This window comes from Megascapheus bottae, chromosome 10 (assembly GCF_031878675.1).
Source record: "Megascapheus bottae isolate mThoBot1 chromosome 10, mThoBot2.hap1, whole genome shotgun sequence".
Classification (NCBI taxonomy): Eukaryota; Metazoa; Chordata; class Mammalia; order Rodentia; family Geomyidae; genus Megascapheus; species Megascapheus bottae.
The window spans coordinates 28,862,243-28,881,622 of record NC_143518.1 but is presented as its reverse complement, the minus strand read 5'-3'; the positions used below and the strand labels follow the sequence as shown (position 1 = coordinate 28,881,622).

At 36.9% G+C, this 19,380-nt stretch overlaps 1 long non-coding RNA gene across 1 annotated transcript; it reads left to right on the top strand.

Moving 5' to 3' along the window:
• Positions 1–1,963: 1,963 nt before the first annotated feature.
• LOC150057802 (uncharacterized) lies at positions 1,964–17,374 on the top strand. The gene is made up of 3 exons (XR_016536786.1): positions 1,964–2,103; positions 2,213–2,283; positions 17,318–17,374. It is a non-coding gene; the product is annotated as an uncharacterized LOC150057802 (long non-coding RNA).
• Positions 17,375–19,380: the final 2,006 nt, after the last annotated feature.

Sequence of the window (19,380 nt, the reverse complement as noted above, 5' to 3'; positions counted from 1 at the left end):
CCACCACGCCCAGCTTAGCATTTGTTCTTTAACTGAATAAAAAGGTTTTTTTTTTTTTATTGTTTTTCTCTAAGAGTTTCTAAAAGGCAAGATTATAAAATTGACCCCCAAATGAACCTTGCCTCAAATAATCCCTATCCATTTGAGTGTGGGGTGTAAACCTGTGACTTTAATGAGGTAACACTCCCATTTTATGGCAAAGGTGAGACTATTTAGCTGAACCCAGTCTAATCACATAGGCCCTTTGTAAACAGAATTTTCTCATGCTAGTCCCAGAAAAGGAAGTCAGATTTGGAGGAGAGGATTTTACATTCTACCATTTGGGGGGACTATGTGTCAAGAAATGTGAGCAGCCTTCAGCAGCTGAGACTGGCTTATGGTCTGCAAAAAAGCAGGGTTCCCAGTCATAAAATGACAGGAACTAAATTCTGCTGAAAGGAATCTCAAACGATATTGAAGTGAATTATTAGAGACACCAGAGAAGAATCCAACTTGGTGAACCATCTTAGCTTTGAGGCCAAAGCTAAACACTAAACTGAAAACCTACTCAAACCCATCTAGATTTCTACAGAACTGTACGTTAAACAGTAGTTACTTTTTCTCAGATGCTAAATTTGTGTGATTTGTTGTATAGCCTACTGTGTGAATAGAAAATCAACACAAAGGTAAATAGAACATATTTTAAAGTTTGAGATTATAGTCACGTCACATAAAAGGGGCTATAAACTAAAGTAAAGTGTGTCACTTAGTAGCGTTAATATTGTCAACAATCTATCCAGTTGTAAGAATTTTCACAAGCCAAGAATGAAAACATCTACCCACACAGCTGTTAGTTCCTGGTCTCATCTGCTATTATTCCTGGCGAATACTAAGGTGATTATGGATTTACCTTTTCTGAGTGTTTTATACAACGTATTACCTTTCTTGCCCACTTCTTTTACTCTGCATAGTATTTGTAAAGTTCACTCACCAGGTAGCACATTATTAATACTCGATTCCTTTTGGTGGCCACTTAAATATGTATATATTCATCTGTGCAAGAACATGAGTTATGATTTACATTTTAGCTATTGTGAATAGTGCTGTTATGAATATTAGTGTGCACGTAGTATATGAACGCCTGTTTGGGATTCTTCATGAGTATATTCTTAGAAGGACTGCTGTATCAACTCGTTTCTACAAGCAATATATAAAATTTCCCGTTTTTCTCACATACTTGTCAGTGTCTAATTTTGTTTAAAAATATAGCTATCCCAGTAAGTTCAAACTTATATTGCATACTCTTGATTTGCATTTCTGCAATAACTAATGATGTTCCTGTATTTATCCTTTATTGTGGATCTTATTTGGAGAAGTGAATTTTCAACTCCTTTGCCCTTCATTTAATTTTTTTTTTGTCATTTACTGTGTTATAAAATTTTTCAGGACAGGAGTTTGGCCTAGTGGTAGAGTGCTTGACTAGCAGGCACAAAGACTCAGGTTTGATTCTTCAGTACCACATACACATGAAAAAAACCAGAAGTGGTACTGAGGCTCAAGTGGTAGAGCTCTAGCCTTGAGAAAGTGTAAGGACAGTGCTCAGGCCCTGAGCTCAAACCCTAACTGGCAAAATAAATTCTCTATGTATTCCGAATACTTTATGTTTTCATTATATACAAGAAAATAGAACATTAAGTGATATTTTATTGCATATGTAGGGATGTATATTTTGCAAAAAGTAAGATTGTGTTATATAGTTTTTGGAAATGTTCATGGAGAACATTTCCTGTCATAAAGTAAAAAGTATATAATTCTTCCTAATGCCTACATAATCTCCCATAGTGTGGATATGTTATAATTTACTTAATGACACTATTTGAGGTTACTTTGTAGGTTTGCTTCATCCCTACCACCAATGCTACAACTAACATTATTATGCAATACATATTTATGTTTCCTTTTTGTGTTTTAGGGGATTGTTTTTGTTTTGTTTGAGACAAACATATATATCCCAGATCAGCCTTGGATTCACTTTGGAGCCCTACCTAACAGCCTAAATCCTCTATCCTCTACCTCCCTGGGTTTACAGCTGTGTATCACCTGTATCACCACACCTAGTCATGTGTATGTATCTTAAATTTTGTTTTAGTGACATTTATTACCAGGAGTGGGGTTGTTAAGTTAAAGAGAATATGGTGGGGTTTATTTTATTCTGTTTGTGTTATTTATTTAGATTGAGTCTTCCCTATGCAGCCTCAAACTCACAGTCTTCCTACCTCAGTCTTGCAAATGCTAGGACTATAGGTATGTGCCACCCTTGCCCAATCCATAGCTTACATTTTGTTACTTTTGTTTATTTTTTTTTATTAAAATTATTCACATTGATTTTTATATCATATTTCAAATATCATGGTTAACAAACAAGTTTTCAAGAAGGGAATTTCTATATACAATCACTGACACATAGATTTTAGAACATAATTAAAATTAAGCTGATGGTTTGCATGTCATAGATATATATTAATATATGTAATAAAACATTGTGTCTACAGAGTATATAGCCCATCATAGATTTTATGTCTATGTAGTTATGTTTATCTTACATTTTTACTAATATCATCTGAATATTTTATATGGCATCCTTGCTTATAAGTGTACTTGTATGAGTCCTTTAAAAGCAGACTTTGTTATTGTTGGTAACAGAAAAGGATGCTAGAGATAGTTGAAGGAGGAGGAGCATTTGATGTGGTTGATTTTATACTTTTGCTTTTCTAATACTTGTGAAACCACTACTCTCAAATTATAATGGTTTTATCACAGCTGAGACATGTGCCAGTATCATTTTGGTCCTTATCCTAGGAAATGATTGCTGCTAACTTCTACTGAGAAAAAACAGGGATTCTGCTAAATATCCTATAGTACTCAGGCGTCCTCACCACAGAGTTACCCAGATCAGTGTATCACTGATGAAGATGAGAAACAATGTGAACTGTGGATATATGGTGCTTCAAAGATTTGAAAATATTTGTGGGTGAATTTGAGCATCTTTTCCTATATGTGTCAGCTATTTACACTTATTCTTTTGTAAGACTATTTGTTTCCTTTGCCCATTTTTCTTTTGATATTTTGAGCTCTCATATAACAGAGTCCTTTATACTTTAACACTATTTTTTTGTCTTCATTGAAAATATTTTCAAGCATGCTTTTTATCGACTTTTATAGTGCCTTGTTTTGACAAATAACAAATCCTACTGTAGGACACAAAACAAAGTCTGAACAAATGGACAAAGTCTGAACAAATGGCCAAACAGATTATATCCTTTGATGGAAAAAAGCATTATAAAAACATTCTTTTCATCAAAGCTAACCTATAACTAAAAAATTTGAACTGAAATCCAGATAACATTCACTTATGAATCTAGAAATCCTTTAAAGTGTGTATAGAATAATAAAAATTCAAAGAATAGAAATATCTAAGTATAGCAATTAAATTGTGCAAAGGGAGATTAGCAAAAGAATATTTGCACCCAGAGTGGTGGGATAACTGTTATCCTAGCTATTCAGGAGGCTGAGATCTGAGGATTCAGGTTCAAAGCCAACCCGGGCACTAAATCCATGAGACTCTTATCTCCAATTAACCACCAGAAAACTGGCTCAAGGGATAGGGTGGTAGCCTTGGACTGAAGAGCTCAGGGACACCACCCAGTCTCAGAGTTCAAGTCCCACACCAACAGGAAAAAAAAGGAATATTTGCTTCACCAGATAGCAGAACATAATTTAAAGGCCCTGGCATCAAATCATTTGGCATTAAAATAGATTTATAAATAAAATAGAATGAATAATCCAGAAATAAGCCTTAATTTGCATGAAAATTTAATAAATTATATTTCAATTAAAATGAACAATTTAATAAATAATATGGCAAAACTTTCTATTCATACAAACTCATGACATGTTAATGACTTAAAAGTAGGTCTATAATCTTAGCTATTCAGGAAGGTGAGATCTGAGGATCTCAGTTCAAAGCCATCTATTTGGGCAGGAAAGTCTGTGAAACTCTTTTCTCCAATTAACCAAAAAAAAGCTGGAAATGGAGCTGTAGCTCAAGTGCTAAAGTGCTAGATTTGAGCACAAAAGCTCAGGGCCAGTGCTTAGGCCATTAATTCAAGCTCTGGACTGACACACATAATACACACACACACACACACAAAGGAGGAGGGTAAAGAGAAAGTAATAGTCTCCAAAATCTAGGAGTCTACATGTATACTTTAGAAGAAAAGGAAGTACCTTAACTAAAATCAGACATCAATTAAAATATGAAAAAAGGGAATAATATTGCGCCCATTTATATTAATTTGATCTTATTGAGTAATTTGCCAGACTGACACCAGAAACTCTGTTAACATTTATTGCATAGTCTCTGGCAAGTTGAAAAGGCTTAATGGATCTTGAAGAATGAATGGTCTTTTATCACTCATTGATTTTAATACTTTAAGTAACTCATTCTAAAACCTTGAGGACAGATTTTTGGGCAAGCAATGACCTACAAAGTACAAGGACTCAGACATTGTTAACATATAGAATAGCATAAGCTGCAAAGAAGTGCTATTTATACTTATTGTATAGCATATAGAATTTTAAAATAAAAGGAAAAATTAGAATCAACTTCTCCATTACATTACTTTCTGGAGGAAGATCTTAAGGTATAGCTAAGAGATATGAGATATAAACTTTGGAGGAATAAAAAGCCTGTTTTGGAAATATGGAATTCAGTAAAAAATCACTATAGACTTTATTTTAGAAAGAACATTGAAATTAAATGAAAATTAATTTATTAGGCTTACATAAAGGGTTAGTAGCAAACTCAAAAAAAACTTAGGCTATGAATACTCACACTATTCTCTCTCTCTCTCTCTCTCTCGATTAGTATTTAATTTCAACATGCATTATGTTCTCCCTGTCAATGGGTCTGAATCCATACACTCAACCAACCTTGGATTTAAAATAGAAAAAAATTGTGCATGTACTGGACATGTAAAGACTTTCTCTCTTGTCATTTTCCCTAAGCAACTTAGGACAGCTATTTACATAGAATTCTATGTTGTGGTTATTGTAACTAATCTTTAAATGATTTAAAGAATATGGAGGAAGTATGTAGGTCATACACAAAGGTCACATCATCTAATATGAGAGACTTGAGCATCCATAGATTTGGGGAGTATCTTAGAACCAATTCTTCACAGATATGCAGGGGTAATGGTACTGGAACACAAAGCAATTCTCCCCAAAAGCAATTACTGAAATGCTTTTTTAATTGTATTTACTAGAACTTAGATTATTTTTCACTATGCTGTATAGTGATGGCTATAAATACACATTGTTCTTTGTTTATGAATGGGAACACTGAGAAACAAACAAACAACAAAAAAACCCACCGAAGTCCTTGAAGGTCATATGTACTCCCTCATCCTGAGTTTCTTGAGAACCTATTGTCTTAGACATTGGATTTAGTGCTGCAGAGAAACAAAGACAATCCATAGTTTCAGGGAATTCATGTGATGAATTACTAGTGAATTGGTCACTCAAGTCCCACTGTAATCTGTGCCCCTAAAATGTCTTTGAATTCATGATCTGTTTCACAAACAGAAGCAAGTTGTGTCCTGGCAGTAATCAGTCTAAATGACTATACTCTGCCATCCAGTAAAATGCCAACTCAACTAACAAATGACTCTTTTCTTTGTTTGTGAAATACTTGACCCAGAATTTTGTATGTAGTCATCAAGGCAGAGCTGTGCCATGACGCAGCCCATCCAAAAGGGCTGCCTATTCACTGGCTGTTCAACCTGTGTGGGCTGGGAATGTACTACCAGGCAGATGAGGCTTTGCCACACCTACAAGACCCTTTGGGAAAGTGCTCTGAAGTAGCCTCAGCATACCTTCTGTGGCACCTCACTCTTGACTGCCTGTGTTCTGTTTCATGCTTTGTTTCATGTGTTCATGCTTTGACCTCTAAATTAGAACATAGTCATCACCAACCTCAAAATATTCTATCCTGATTAGAAAGCAGGTATGTGCTATGAAGAGCCAACCAGTTGTAAACAATAATTCAAGTATTATTAAACTACTACCTTCAATCTTTGACTTTCATTTATTTGATTGTAGTTTTCTTGGATATTGTCTCTTCCTAGTGTAGGCTAATCTCCATATCACAGTTAGAATGAGCTTCCTCAAGCCTGATCTCATCCTTGGCCCGATATCTATCTATCTATATAATATATAATATAATGTTTGTCTGTCTTGTGGATTGGAACTCTGGGCTTCTACACTGTCCCTGAGCTCTTCAGCTCAAGGCTAGCATTCTATCACTTTGAGCAACAGGGCCACTTCCAGTTTTCTGGTGGTTAACTGAGTGGAGATTAAGAGTTTCATGGGCTTTTGTGCTGAGCTGGCATTGAACCTTGATAGTCAGATCTCAGCCTCATGAGTAGCTAGGATTGTGGGAGCTACCAATTCCCAGCCTGACCTGATCTTTTATTAAGAAATTTTGGAGCCAGGTACATTGACTCAAACCAATAATCCTAGCTAGGCTGATATCTGTAACCCTAATTATTTGGAAGGCAACGATTGGAAAGATTGTGGTTTGAGGTCCTTCTAGGCTAGCTTTCATGTTTCTGCCTTATTATCAATTTATCTGAATTAGATCAGCTCATATCCTCATCCCAGCCCCTTTCTAAATTGTTTTTGTGGTGCTGAGGAATTGAACCCAGGGCCTAATGCACTCTACCACTAAGCCACATTCCCAGCCCCCAGCCCCTTTCTGCTTCTCCGCTCTACTTTATTCATCTTAGCAGTCACCTACCTCCACTATTATATTACTTGATTATTCACTTTTCATAGATCCTGGGATGAGCATGAGAATTCAGAGCTTTTTTAAAATGGCTCTGATTTTGTTTGCTGATATAGAATGGTGCTTAGCAATGTGCTTATAATCAATATATATATTTGTTGAATGAGTGAGCACACTCAGTCAGTGCTTTCCTGTCTACTTCTCTGACTCTCCTAGGACACTGTTCTATTGTCCATTCTTTTAGAATTATGTATATACTACTATAACTATCATATCTTATTGTAACTTTGGTGTTTTACCCCCGTAGGCTATAAAATGCTCACAAGCAGTTGTCTCATTCATCTTCATATTCATCCTGATACTCAACACTAATGTAATAGGACATAGTAGAATGCATGAAATTAGGACAGACAGAATGGTTTAGTCAATGGAGCAAACATGTATGAAACTTCTGTTAATCTCTTTAGAAAGACACATTGGTAGTAAATTCTGACATTTTTCAGTATAGATTTCCAAGGCAAAAAAAAAATGTTATTCTCGTCTCCTGAACACCATGGTGACCTTCTGAATATACAATAGCTGAGTATCTAGCTATTGGCCATGTTCACATCAAAGTTTAAAAACAATTCTGACTTAAATGACTTGCCACAAACATTGATAATCCATGGAAATTAAATATAAACATGGCATTGTTATTCTTAGAAGCAATACTTTAACACATCACTCAACTAGCTCACATGAGTCTCTGGGTCTCATAATGACTCTAAATGCCAATATAAGGAAAAAAGTTAATTGTAGTCAAAGAAAAACACTAGATTAAATGTTGGAAACCTTTTAAGTTCTTGCTTAGGTTCTTCTACAAATAGGCTGCATGCTTTTGGATGAATGACTGCTGCATGCAACCCAAGTTCCTCTAACATGCAGAATGGAGAAAAACAATCTCTGAATGTGTTTCCAACTATAAATCTGATTCATCTGAGGGCTTATGCCCACGTGGTAGCAAAATACTGGGTCATCCTGGAAAAGAATATAATATCTCTCAGCACTAGTGATTCTGAAGACCAATGATATGATGATAAGTTTGATACCTACCTAGACTCAGGCCTCAACTCTATTTGTGTTCCCATTCCTGTCAACACAACTGCTTTCCTCAATGATAGAGTAGCTGGGCTCCAACTAAGATGGAAAAGAAGAACAGAGGGATTGGAGCATACTTCTATCCAGGACTAAGGGGTGTGTGTAGTTGAGAAGACAGACTTAATCAGAAGACAGCAGACTTGCCAGGATTGTGGTGTTGGTGTTAGTTCTCTTGCTTTTTCTTTTTTTTTCTTTTTTTAATTGAGAACTATAACTGACACAACCAGGACCCAGAATGTACCCCTTGAAAGTTCCCACGGAGGTTCTGAGGTTGCCAGAGGCACACTGAAAGCAGATGGTAACCTGTGAGATGACAGGTGTGGCACACCTTGGTGACTCAGCCAGTGCAGCCAGCCTCATTTCCTCAAACCCAAAGTCTTCCATCCAGAGACCAGAAATAAGTTTAGCCAAGCAAGGTTATGAACTCATTTATGCTTTAATCTTTCTGGGGAAATATGTTAAATTTTGTCTTTGTCAGTTCTGGTAATCTCTGAAAGCCGCATTCACAATCACATGTGAATAAGTTATAAGAATTTCTGAATGAACCAAAACAAGGGTGTGTTCATTTCTCTCATCAATTATTCCTATGTGGTGACATAAGTGACTCAAGAAATGCTTTGGCATTCTTAAAACTACCAAGACAGGTTGTATCAAAGTCTTTTGGCAATGAGTCCAATCTTGAAAAAAAGTATACAACCATCTGTTTATTTTCACCATCTGATATGGTGAAGTATCTTAAAATACTTTTCAATGGATAAAGGATTAAAATATGTTATGTAAAATCTTCCTAGATAGAAAAGATTAGAGAAGACTTTTTGTAGTACAAGAGTTTTGAATTAAGGGCCGATGTGTTGGCTAAGCAGGTGCCCAGCTATGTGGGCCATCCCTCTAACCTCATTTTCCACCAGTTATTTTTCCCTGCCCAGGTGTGTTCCTGAGCCACCACTCACCTACTTTTAGGCTTCAGATATTTCTGGACCATAGGCATTCCTCCTTATATCTATCTTCCTGCTGAAGATATGGAATTTCCTGGACTTTTCTACCCAGATTTGTCTACAACTACGATCCTTCTGTTGTCAGACTCTCAAGTAACTAGGATTACAGACATGGGAAGTAATCTGACTGGCATTTTATTTATTTATTTGGGATTTTAAATTTTTTTTGAGACAGGATGTTACTCAAGGTGGCTTCAAATTCCTGTCTTTTAACCTCAGCTTCCTGAGCTGTAGGATTCGCCATGTAGGCCACCAGACAGTAGCGCAACTGTAGAAATTCTTGTGATTGGGAATTAAGTGTGATATTTAGATTTCCTTTTGTTTCCTCTTGTGTTTTAACATCAGAGTTATCCAGTAAGTATTTTGTAGACATCTTTCCAAGTCTTCATGAGTTACTGTTGGCCTTTATTAATACTTTGATTTTACAGTTCATTTATGGGTTTATAACTTCACATATAATTTTCAATGAAGTATTTATGTTTAGACTTGGTCTAGATATTCTATCTTAGCACAAATATCTTTAGATAATAACAAGTTTAGAGTTTATCATTATCCCCAGGGTGAATAAAAACCTATCTCTATAGTCAAAAACAAATATCACTTCAGGTGAGTATGAGTGTTGTCTATAACCTACCCTTGTTTGCTTCCCTCCTTCCTTCCTCCCCCCTCTCTTCCTCTCTCCCTCCCTCCCTTCCTCTCTCCCTCCCTCCCTTCTTCTCTCCCTCCCTCCCTCCTTCACCCCCCTTCCTTCCTTCCTTCTTTCCTGGTACTGGGATTTGAAAATATGGTGTCTTGCTTGCTAAGCAGATATTGTAACACTTGAGCCACTCCAACCTGTTTTGTGTTTCTGTCCTTACCTTCTCTAGCCACTCATCCAACATTCTGGAACAGAGGCTTATCCTACAATGAAATTCTTAGCATATGTGAGGCCCTGGGTTCAAGTGATAGCCATGCCAAAAAGAAAGGGAGTTGGGGGCAGAGTCTATAGATCCAGATCCAGGCTATCACATCTGGTGGTCAACCAAACATGCTAAGCCTCCCTTTCCTAATTCTGACAATACATTCTCTGATGTGTCCTCAGCAGTGAGAATAAGACAAAATATACAAAATATGTGAGAAAGTGATTTTTTTTTGGTCAGTCATAGGGCTTAAACTCTGGGCATGGGCACTGTTCCTGAGCTCTTCAGCTCAAGGCCATGACCTTACCTCTTGAGCCACGTGGCCACTTCTGATTTTCTAGTGGTTAATTGGAGATAAAGAGTTTGATGGTTTTTAGTGCCTAGGCTGGCTTTGAACCGTGATCCTCAGATTTCAGCCTCCTGAGTAGCTAGAATTACAGGCATGAGCCACAGTGCCTGGCTAGAAACCAATTATTCTGATCTCTTTTCCATTCCTACCTTATCCCAAACACCATCATCTGGTTTACTATGAAGAGTCAGGGCTATGAACAGCCACCATTGCAGCTTTGGCAACCTTAGGCAAGGTCTACAATGATTTCTATTTTTTAAGTATAATTTTATTAAATTGTAGAGAGGGGTTATAATTCCATGAGTTTAGTAATGAATGCATTCTTCTTGGATAGTCATCTTTTTTTCCAATTTCCCTATTTTCCCCTCCCATCCTTGTCCACAAGTTGCATAGTTCATTTTTTTTTACATAGTGTATGTTAAATACCATGACTACATCCCTATTCCATATGCGTGTGCGTGTGTGCGTGTGTGTGTGTGTGTGTGTGTGTGTGTGTGTGTGAATGTTTGGAGCTTGAACTCAGGCCTGAGTGTTATCCCTGAGCTCATTTACTTAAGGCTAGTGCTCTACCACTTGAATCACAGCACCACTTATGGCTTTTTCTGAATAGCCATTGGAGATAAGAGTCTCATGGACTTTCCTGCCAAAGGCTTCAAACCTCACTCCTCAGAGTGAGCAAGGTGAGATACTGTAACAGTATGAGATAACCAAGGGACAGCAAAAGAGATGAGAGCTAAAATAGTACATTAAGGACAACAATCACTCATTACATTGCTTTTGTTTCTGTATCCTGTAGGTCCTTTTATTTAGTGTCTTATGTATCTAGGTTTTGCTCTATTGTGAGTATATAGTATCTAGTATCTAGTATCTATTTTGAGTATCTAGGATTACAGGCATGAGCCACCAGCACCTGGCCACTATTCATTTTTTAAATTTAAATTTTATTTTAAAAGTGATGTTCAGAGGGATTATCCTTATGTAAGTCAGGCAATGAGTACATTTCTTTTTTAACATTATTCCCCCTCCCTCGTTTTGTCCCACTTTTCCCCCTCCCAATCCCCTTTTCCCCACAAGTTGTAAAGTTCATTCCATTTCCTACACAGTGTTTACTATCACTATTGAATTGGTTTATCCTTTGTCCCACCATTTCTATGATTCTCCTCTAAATCAGATAAACATATATAAGACAAGGAGTAAAGAAATTTTCTCATATATTTTTATTGTAATTATCAGAAGGGTTACATTATATTCACCAGATAGATTACTTCACAAACATTGATACCCTTTCTCATGTCTTGGCCCCCATCTTGTTTTCCCCCCTTCCCTATCTGATTTCAAATAGCCAAATATGCATATATACAATATATCAGATAGCAAGGTGAAATACTGTAACAGTATGAGATAACCAAGGGACAGCAAAAGAGATGAGAGCTAACATAGAACATTAAGGACAACAATCACTCATTACATCGCTTTTGTTTCTGTATCCTATAGGTCCTTTTATTTAGTGTCTTATGTATCTAGGTTTTGCTCTATTGTAAATCTCTGCTAGGAGAGCTCAAGGTTTCTACTGGTTATGACAAATGAGGGAAATCATTGAGCCTAAGTTCCTTTGAGTCTGGCTTACTTCACTTAATATGATTTTTTCTAGGTCTTTCCATTTCCTTACAAATGGGGCGATGTCATTCTTTCTGACAGCAGCATAGAATCCCATTGTGTATAAATACCACATCTTGTTGAACCACTCATCATCTGAGGGGCATCTGGGTTGGTTCCATATCTTTGCTATGGGAGTAAAGAATTTTTTTAAAAAGTGATAGAAGGGATGTAACTTTAAAAGAATTATTCATTTATTTTGCTATCTTGGGGCTTGGCCCAGGATCTGGGCACTGTCCCTAAGCTTTTCTTTTTGGTTTCTGTTCCTTTTTCATTTTGCTCAAGGTTAGTGCTGTATTACTTGAGCCTGAGCTCTAATTCTTTTTTTTTTTTTTTTTGCCAGTCCTGGGCTTGGGCTCAGGGCCTGAGCACTGTCCTTGGACTTTCTCAAGGCTTAGCACTCTACCACTTGAACCTCAGCACCACTTCCAGCACTGAGGAATCGAACCCGGGTCTTTGTGCATGCTAGGCAAGCACTGTACCACTAGACCAAACTCCCGGCCCTGAGCTCTACTTCTTATTTTTTGATGATAATTTGGAGTTAAGTCTTCTAGACTTTGCCAAGATGGTCTTGAACTACAATTCTCATGCCTCAGATTCCTGAGTAGATAGGACAACAGGTGTAACAGTTTCTGATTACTATTCCTAAGACTCAGTTCTCTCCAGTGTAAAATGGAGATAATGCCTACTTTTTAACCGACTTGGATGATAAATACTATCAGACATGTTAAATGCTGGTCACAGTGCCTCACACAAAAATAAGATCTATTATGTTCTAAGTATCATAGAAGAGAGAGCCTAGCATAAAGTGGTAACTTTAAATTATGTGTAGGTAGCAAAAGCAGAGCACATTTTCAAATTTAGTGTTCATGTGTTTTGTCAGAAACCAGTGTACTCATGAGCCAAGGAAAAGGGGTCAGAAAAGATTTGATATTTCTTTTTCAAAGAAATTTAAGCAACTTTATTAAGATATAAAAACCAAAGTAAATTTAAGTATGCAGTCCAATAACTGTGTTAGCAGACACATACAATTATATAATTGCCACTGAGATTCAGGAGTTATTGAAATAGGCCTTAGGAGTTGATGGATTCTGGAACTGAAATGCAAGATTTGGCCATGACTATGGAAGAGAGAGTTTTTGTATCCCCTCTAGAAAGGATGTAGGTAGATAAAAAGGATTCACAAGCACTAACTAGGTATTTCCTAATGTTATCTGATTTTCCTGTATGGTAAAGGCAAAGTGCTAAGAAAAAGGTAAACAAAGATGGGACAGTTCTAGCATATGAAAGTTTAAATATTAAAGTTTAAATCATTTACATGGCGAGTGTTGGATAAGGGGTGTGTGTAGCAAATGCCAGATAAGCCTGTCTGAATGTTACAGCCTGGGTGGAGGCAGAGGAAATGCAAGGGTAGGATAACTCTAGGTTATAGGTTGGAGGTTTCTTGAGGAATGGGACAGAAAGGTAGAGATATGAATTTTGCAAAGGTTTCCAAGCAGTATTACTGAACCATGGGTGTGCACTGCTGCACTGGAAGGATTGAGAGAACTGAAGGCCTCGATGTAGTCTTTTTAGAGTTGGTGGGATGGAAGTTCACAAAAAAGGAGTTGATCCAGGAATATCTGATCAGCTTAACATTGCATAATGGGCCTGTTCTGAAGATGTAAAAGTCGGTTCTGCTTAATTGGCTGCTAGAATAGAGTTAAACACACAGTGGTATCTATTAGCAATTAAAAAATACACAGAAAATACAAAGAAAGGCTCATTGAGAACTCACTGTTAATTTAACAATCATTCATATACCTAAAAATTTAGGTCTTAAAGAACTGCAGACCTCCTTAGAAAGGGTAGTTTTAAAAGTGGCTAACTGTTGGGGGCCGAGTAATGCCATTCTAATAACTTTCTGCTGAGACTTGTAGTAGGGGTAAACAAGTGGACCTCTTTATCCTGTCCACCTGTTGTGCTGATAGGCTCCCGCACCCAATATAAGGAGGGGAGTTTTAGAGAGAAAAAGATTCCGGCCTTGATGAAGCTGCGTGGCGTTTCTGTTCGTGCTCCGGAGAAGCAAGGCTGAGTGCGGAGGACAGTGGGCCCTCTCCTCTTGCGGCTTGGACTGGTTGGGGTGTGTTTTTCCCATCCCTCCTCAAGAGAGACTGGGGATAAAAGACCCCGACATACTGGCACCCAACGTGGGGCACGAAAGAGGCACGAAATGGGGCATGAAAGGGGCACGACTGTGAGTTGAGCCAAGTGAGAGATACGAGGAAAAAAGACTGAACAACCAGGGAAACCTGAAGGGAAAATGCAGGCTGAAATTGCTCACAGGGAAAGAGAAAAAAGACAAAGAGAAAGACATAGACAAAACTCCTCAAAGACTAAACCAGTGAAGTTGTGTGTGTGAAAGGGATTTTAATCAGAAGAGTAAAGGATCCTGCTTAAGCTAGTATTGTGTGGCGTGTCTTCCTTGCGGGACAGGGATAGCGCGTGATAGCTAACCACTTGACTACACAGTATGTTTTGATGAAATAAGTAACAAAAATGATTACTTCAAAAACAATTCTTTTAATATGAAATAGAAGAAACAAACCTTGTAAGTGTTGAAAAAGGATACTAGGTAAAGTGATTTAGTTAGTTTTTGTTATCATCTCATTTGTAGCCCAGGGTGGCCTAAAACTTTGAATTCTGTTGGCTCAAACTACTGAGAGCTGGGATTACCTGTTCATGAGAGTATAGGGATTTTTCTGCTTACCTTTTCCTCAGCATTTTGGTATATTAGGGAGAAGCATGGGGAAAAGGTAGTTAAATATAAGCCTGGTTTTATTTACATTGCTTTAATATTGATGGATGTTATCTCTTTAAAACAAATACCTTGGTTAGGGAGTTTGTAATTTATTTATGTTTCAAAATCTGGGTTATAGTTCACATGATTTCAAGTTTGGAAAAACTGTTTAGAGTCTACTCTTCTGAATGTATGACAAAAACATAAAATAATTAGAAAATTTCTAATGAGAAAATAATACATCATTACTAAATATAGACCTTAACAATTACAAATTCATGAATAAGACTGTTAGTTCCTCAGGGCTGCTCAGGCAGCACTCTCTATAGTACTTGAAACTTCCTTGTCTGTAAATGACTAATACTAAATATTTGCTTGAGTTGAAATACTCCAAATATATTCATATACAGACAAGATGATTCTTAAGTTACTTTATAACAAATAAAGTATAAATAAGAATTAGATAAATGAATATAAATAATATTTCAGTGTTATTATCTTCACAGGTGAAAGACTAAGGAAATCTACCACCAAAATACAATGGTAGTCTTTTCCAAAATAGCAACAAAGATGTAGGTTAGTGACAATAATTTTTTTTATCAATTTACATGTTTTTTACACTAAAGGTATTTTTTCTGAAAAATTTTCTGAAAAATTTTCTTTCTTTTTTTTTTTTTTGCCAGTCCTGGGCTTGAGCTCAGGGTCTGAGCACTGTCCTTGGACTTTCTCAAGGCTAGAGCTCTACCACTTGAGCCTCAGCATCACTTCCGGCTTTTTTCAATGTATGTGGTACCAAGGAATCGAACCTGAGTCTTCATGCATGCCAGGCAAGCACTTTAACCACTAGGCCAAACTCCCGGCCCCTGAAAAATTTTCTTACAACAGAAACTGCTTGCTGTAAGAACAGCTTGGCAAAAATTCATTGTGATGCCTGACCAAATGTATTGTCCTGAGCTCATTGCGATCAAATAGCTATCAAAATCAAGACTTACATAATCAATATTTATGGTATAAGCTATTGTCAGGAGAAAACTATTTTTCAGGGACTGTAAATTCTACCTTTGGTTTTAACCAGCTCAACAGGAAGTCATTTATTCAGACCCTCCTACGCTAGCCTCTGAAGACTTGTTTATTCTGAGCGAGGCTTTGGGATGCATAAAACCAGTTAAATAAAATCTGCTCCTTTTATATGGTGGCTGCTTCCTATAGACCTTTTAGGAAAATTCAGACGTGCTTCTTATGAACAGTTTTTGGGATACTATGTTATGTAATTCATAAGGGCTTGTGTAAATGCATCTTGGTGTCAGCAGCATACAGAGGAGCAGGTTGTTTTACTGTTGATTGAAAGCAAAACCCAAGTTCACCCAGAAGATGAGATGCATTTTTATGTTAGCTACTTTTTGCTTTTACTTTATGTTTCTGTGTCTAGGCTTTTTCCCTTGAGACACTCGATTGAGGTCCAATCTGTCCTTGAAACTACTGTACTTCAACCTCCCAGCTCTGACCTATTTCTACTGTTTTCTAGCCAAGTTTTGTGTTTTCTCATAAGCAATAGGGGAACAAGATAAGAGACAAATATAATCACTCAGAGCTACATAAAATTATGCTGGGTTTTGTGAGTTGGGATTTTATTTAACACTGGATTCCTAATTAGTTTATCATCTGAGGAAATTTTAATTTAGAATGTTAGCTTCTAGGAGGACAGAATTTTTTTAATATCTGGCAAATATCAAGCCACCCTGTCATCACCAGCTAATGATTTCCAGTGACTTATGTGGTAAATTGCAAAAATGCACAGAATTTATAAAACAGTGCAGTCTAACATGCTGAGTTTTCTGTCTACTTTAATCTGTGGCAAAAGTTAATTACCTCTTTCTGTTACAACAACTGATTTTCCTTGAAGAGAAATTTTTCACTGAATTTGGCTTAAGTTTTCTAATTTTCATGTGAATAATTTTTCTGAAAGTTGTGTGAGACCTGTGGAATTTGTGTGTAAACTAAAATTAATTGTCCTTACTCTGGACAAAAACATAATCACAGTTAAATCCCACCAAGAAGTATAGAAAGCTACTTAATAATCTGTTTATCCTGAATAATTAAGGCTGTATGAAAGTCTTCAGAGTTCTGGCTAAGTACAATTGACTGCCACTTCTTGGGAAAAGCATCATGTTACAGGTAGAAATAGGGTTACAATAAAAAGTAATGAGTGATGAATGGTGGTGGTCATTGCACAACACTGGGGATGCACTTTATGCAAGGAGGTGCTTTGTTATAAAGCACTTGGGATAATTAGAATTGTAAGTCTATTACCAAATTTCATGTGAACAAAAGAAGATAGAGATGTGGATTTATTTATACCTCTTTCCTAAGAAATTGAGAAGCTGACCCTGTATGTCAAACATAAAACTGCAGATGAATTGGAGGTGATATAGTTGAGGAACAATGATGCTATGGTTTAAACATGAGATGTCTTCCAAGGGCTCATGTGTTGAATGCTTTGTCCCCAGCTGGCAGTACTATTTTGGAAGATGGGGCCTAGCTGGAAGAATTAGGTCTTGGTTGGGCGGGGGGACTTTAAATGTTATGCCTGTACCCTCCTTTCTCTCTGCTTCCTGTTTGCCATGAGATGAGCAGCCTCCTCCTCCTTTGCTAACACCACCATTATGTTCTGCCTAGTCTCAAGCCCACAGTAATGGAGCCAGCAACCATGGATGGAAACTTCTGAAAACAAGAGTCAAAATAAAATGTTTACTACGTTTAAACTGCTATTTTTGCTGGATGCTGATGGCTTATGCCTTTGATCCATAGCTAACACAGGAGGATGAGATCTGAGGATCATGGTTCAAAGACAGCCTGGGCAGAAAAGTTCATGAGACTCATCTCCAATTAGCTACCAGAAAACCTGAAGTGGAGCTATGGCTCAAAGTGCCAGAGTACTAGCATTGGGGAAAAATAAAGCTTAGGGACACTGCCCAGGGCCTGTGTTCAAGCTCCAGGATAGACATAAACAAACAAGTACATATGTTGCTATTCTCCAGCACTTGGTCACAATGATAAGTAACTAACACAACTGGAGAAACAAAAACACATTAAGCACTTAAAGTCTCATGATTTCCTAAATACCCTGTGATTTTTCTCATTTTTCTATTTGTCAATTTCTCATATACAACATACTATTACAAATGCCATCTTCTTTCTACTCTCGTCCCATTTTCCAATTACTCTAAGCAAATCAGAATCATGTTCAATATGAGCATCTTTCAAAATATTTCTAGAAATGGCTTTCTTTTAATCTGACTTTTAGCAACTTGTTTTTAATATGGCTTTAAACAACCATTCACAGTTCCAGATTAGAGATACTTTTTATGGTTCTGTGTATCTCTTAGTCCATTTCAGATCATTGGATCCACTCAGGAAGCTGTTATTTCTTTAGAGCTTAAATACACTCTGGATTGATGGGCATGAATCAGGAAATGGAGGCAACTGGATAAATGTAACAATGAGTAGGGAGAATAGGATGATATCTCAGGGAAAATTTACAGGGTACGAAATTGAACATAAAGCTTTTCCTATTTTATTTTTCATTAGTCCTTATCCAAACCTACTTCATGGGAGCTCTGCATGTCCACCATCTTCTTCAAATCACCAAGATAAATTTATTCTCCAAAGACTTTTACAGTCAGATTCCATATAGAGTGCTTCTCTGTGCTTTTATTACACAGAGTTAAAGGATTTAGGCTTTATAAGATCCAACTCACTATTAGCATCTTTTGCTTAGTTTCTCCATCCCAAAAGATATGTTGGAAGAATTAAAGGATTATTTTATTTCTTATATTATACTTTTCTCTACAATGCCTATTTTAACACTGTTACCCGGATAGAATAAGCTAAATTCTCTTTAGAAGGAACTAAAATAGTGGTACAACTAGAGATGTTAACATTATTCTTTTATTATGTATGCCAAACACAAAATAAATGTATGTGTTTTGAGATGGGTTGTTCATATAGCCAAAGATGTCAAAATCTTAACACTCCAAGTCCTGCCCAACTAGGGAATTGACCATGTAAATGTCATCCATGCTTAATCATTTTCTCTATGTCCCATTGTTTGCCCTGTCTTTAGGCTACAAGAATATAAGAATTTAAAAGAATTCACTATTGAGAATTTTCAATAAAATATATATTAGAGGTACATGTGTGTGTTGTGTGTGTGTGTATGTGTGTGTGTGTGTGTGTGTGAGAGAGAGAGAGAGAGAGAGAGAGAGAGAGAGAGAGAGAGAGAGAGAGAGAGAGAGAGAGAAAGAGAGAGAGAGAAAGAGAGCAAAGAAGAGACAAGGGAAATGGTAACACAGAACACACTGCATAAAGGAAGTACCAACTGCCTCATGAGTTAATTGTTCTTTCTTGAACCATTCAGAGAAGTAAATAGTGAAATATTTATGACTCTTGTGAAGATTCACACTATATATAAAATATTTTCCTCAAGTCAGCCACAATGGTCTGGCAGTCAAAACTGGTGCTTATTGAAAGAGAGCAAAACCTACATACATAAGGCCATATAGTATGATGCTAAATGAAAGGACCTTCAGGATATAGAAACAAAAGCCATATAATGAGTGATTGTTGTCCTTAATGTACTATGTTATCTCTCATCTCTTTTGCTGTCCCTTGGCTATCTCATATTGTTACAGTATCTCACTTTGTTATCTGATATATTGGATATATTTGTATTTGGTTAT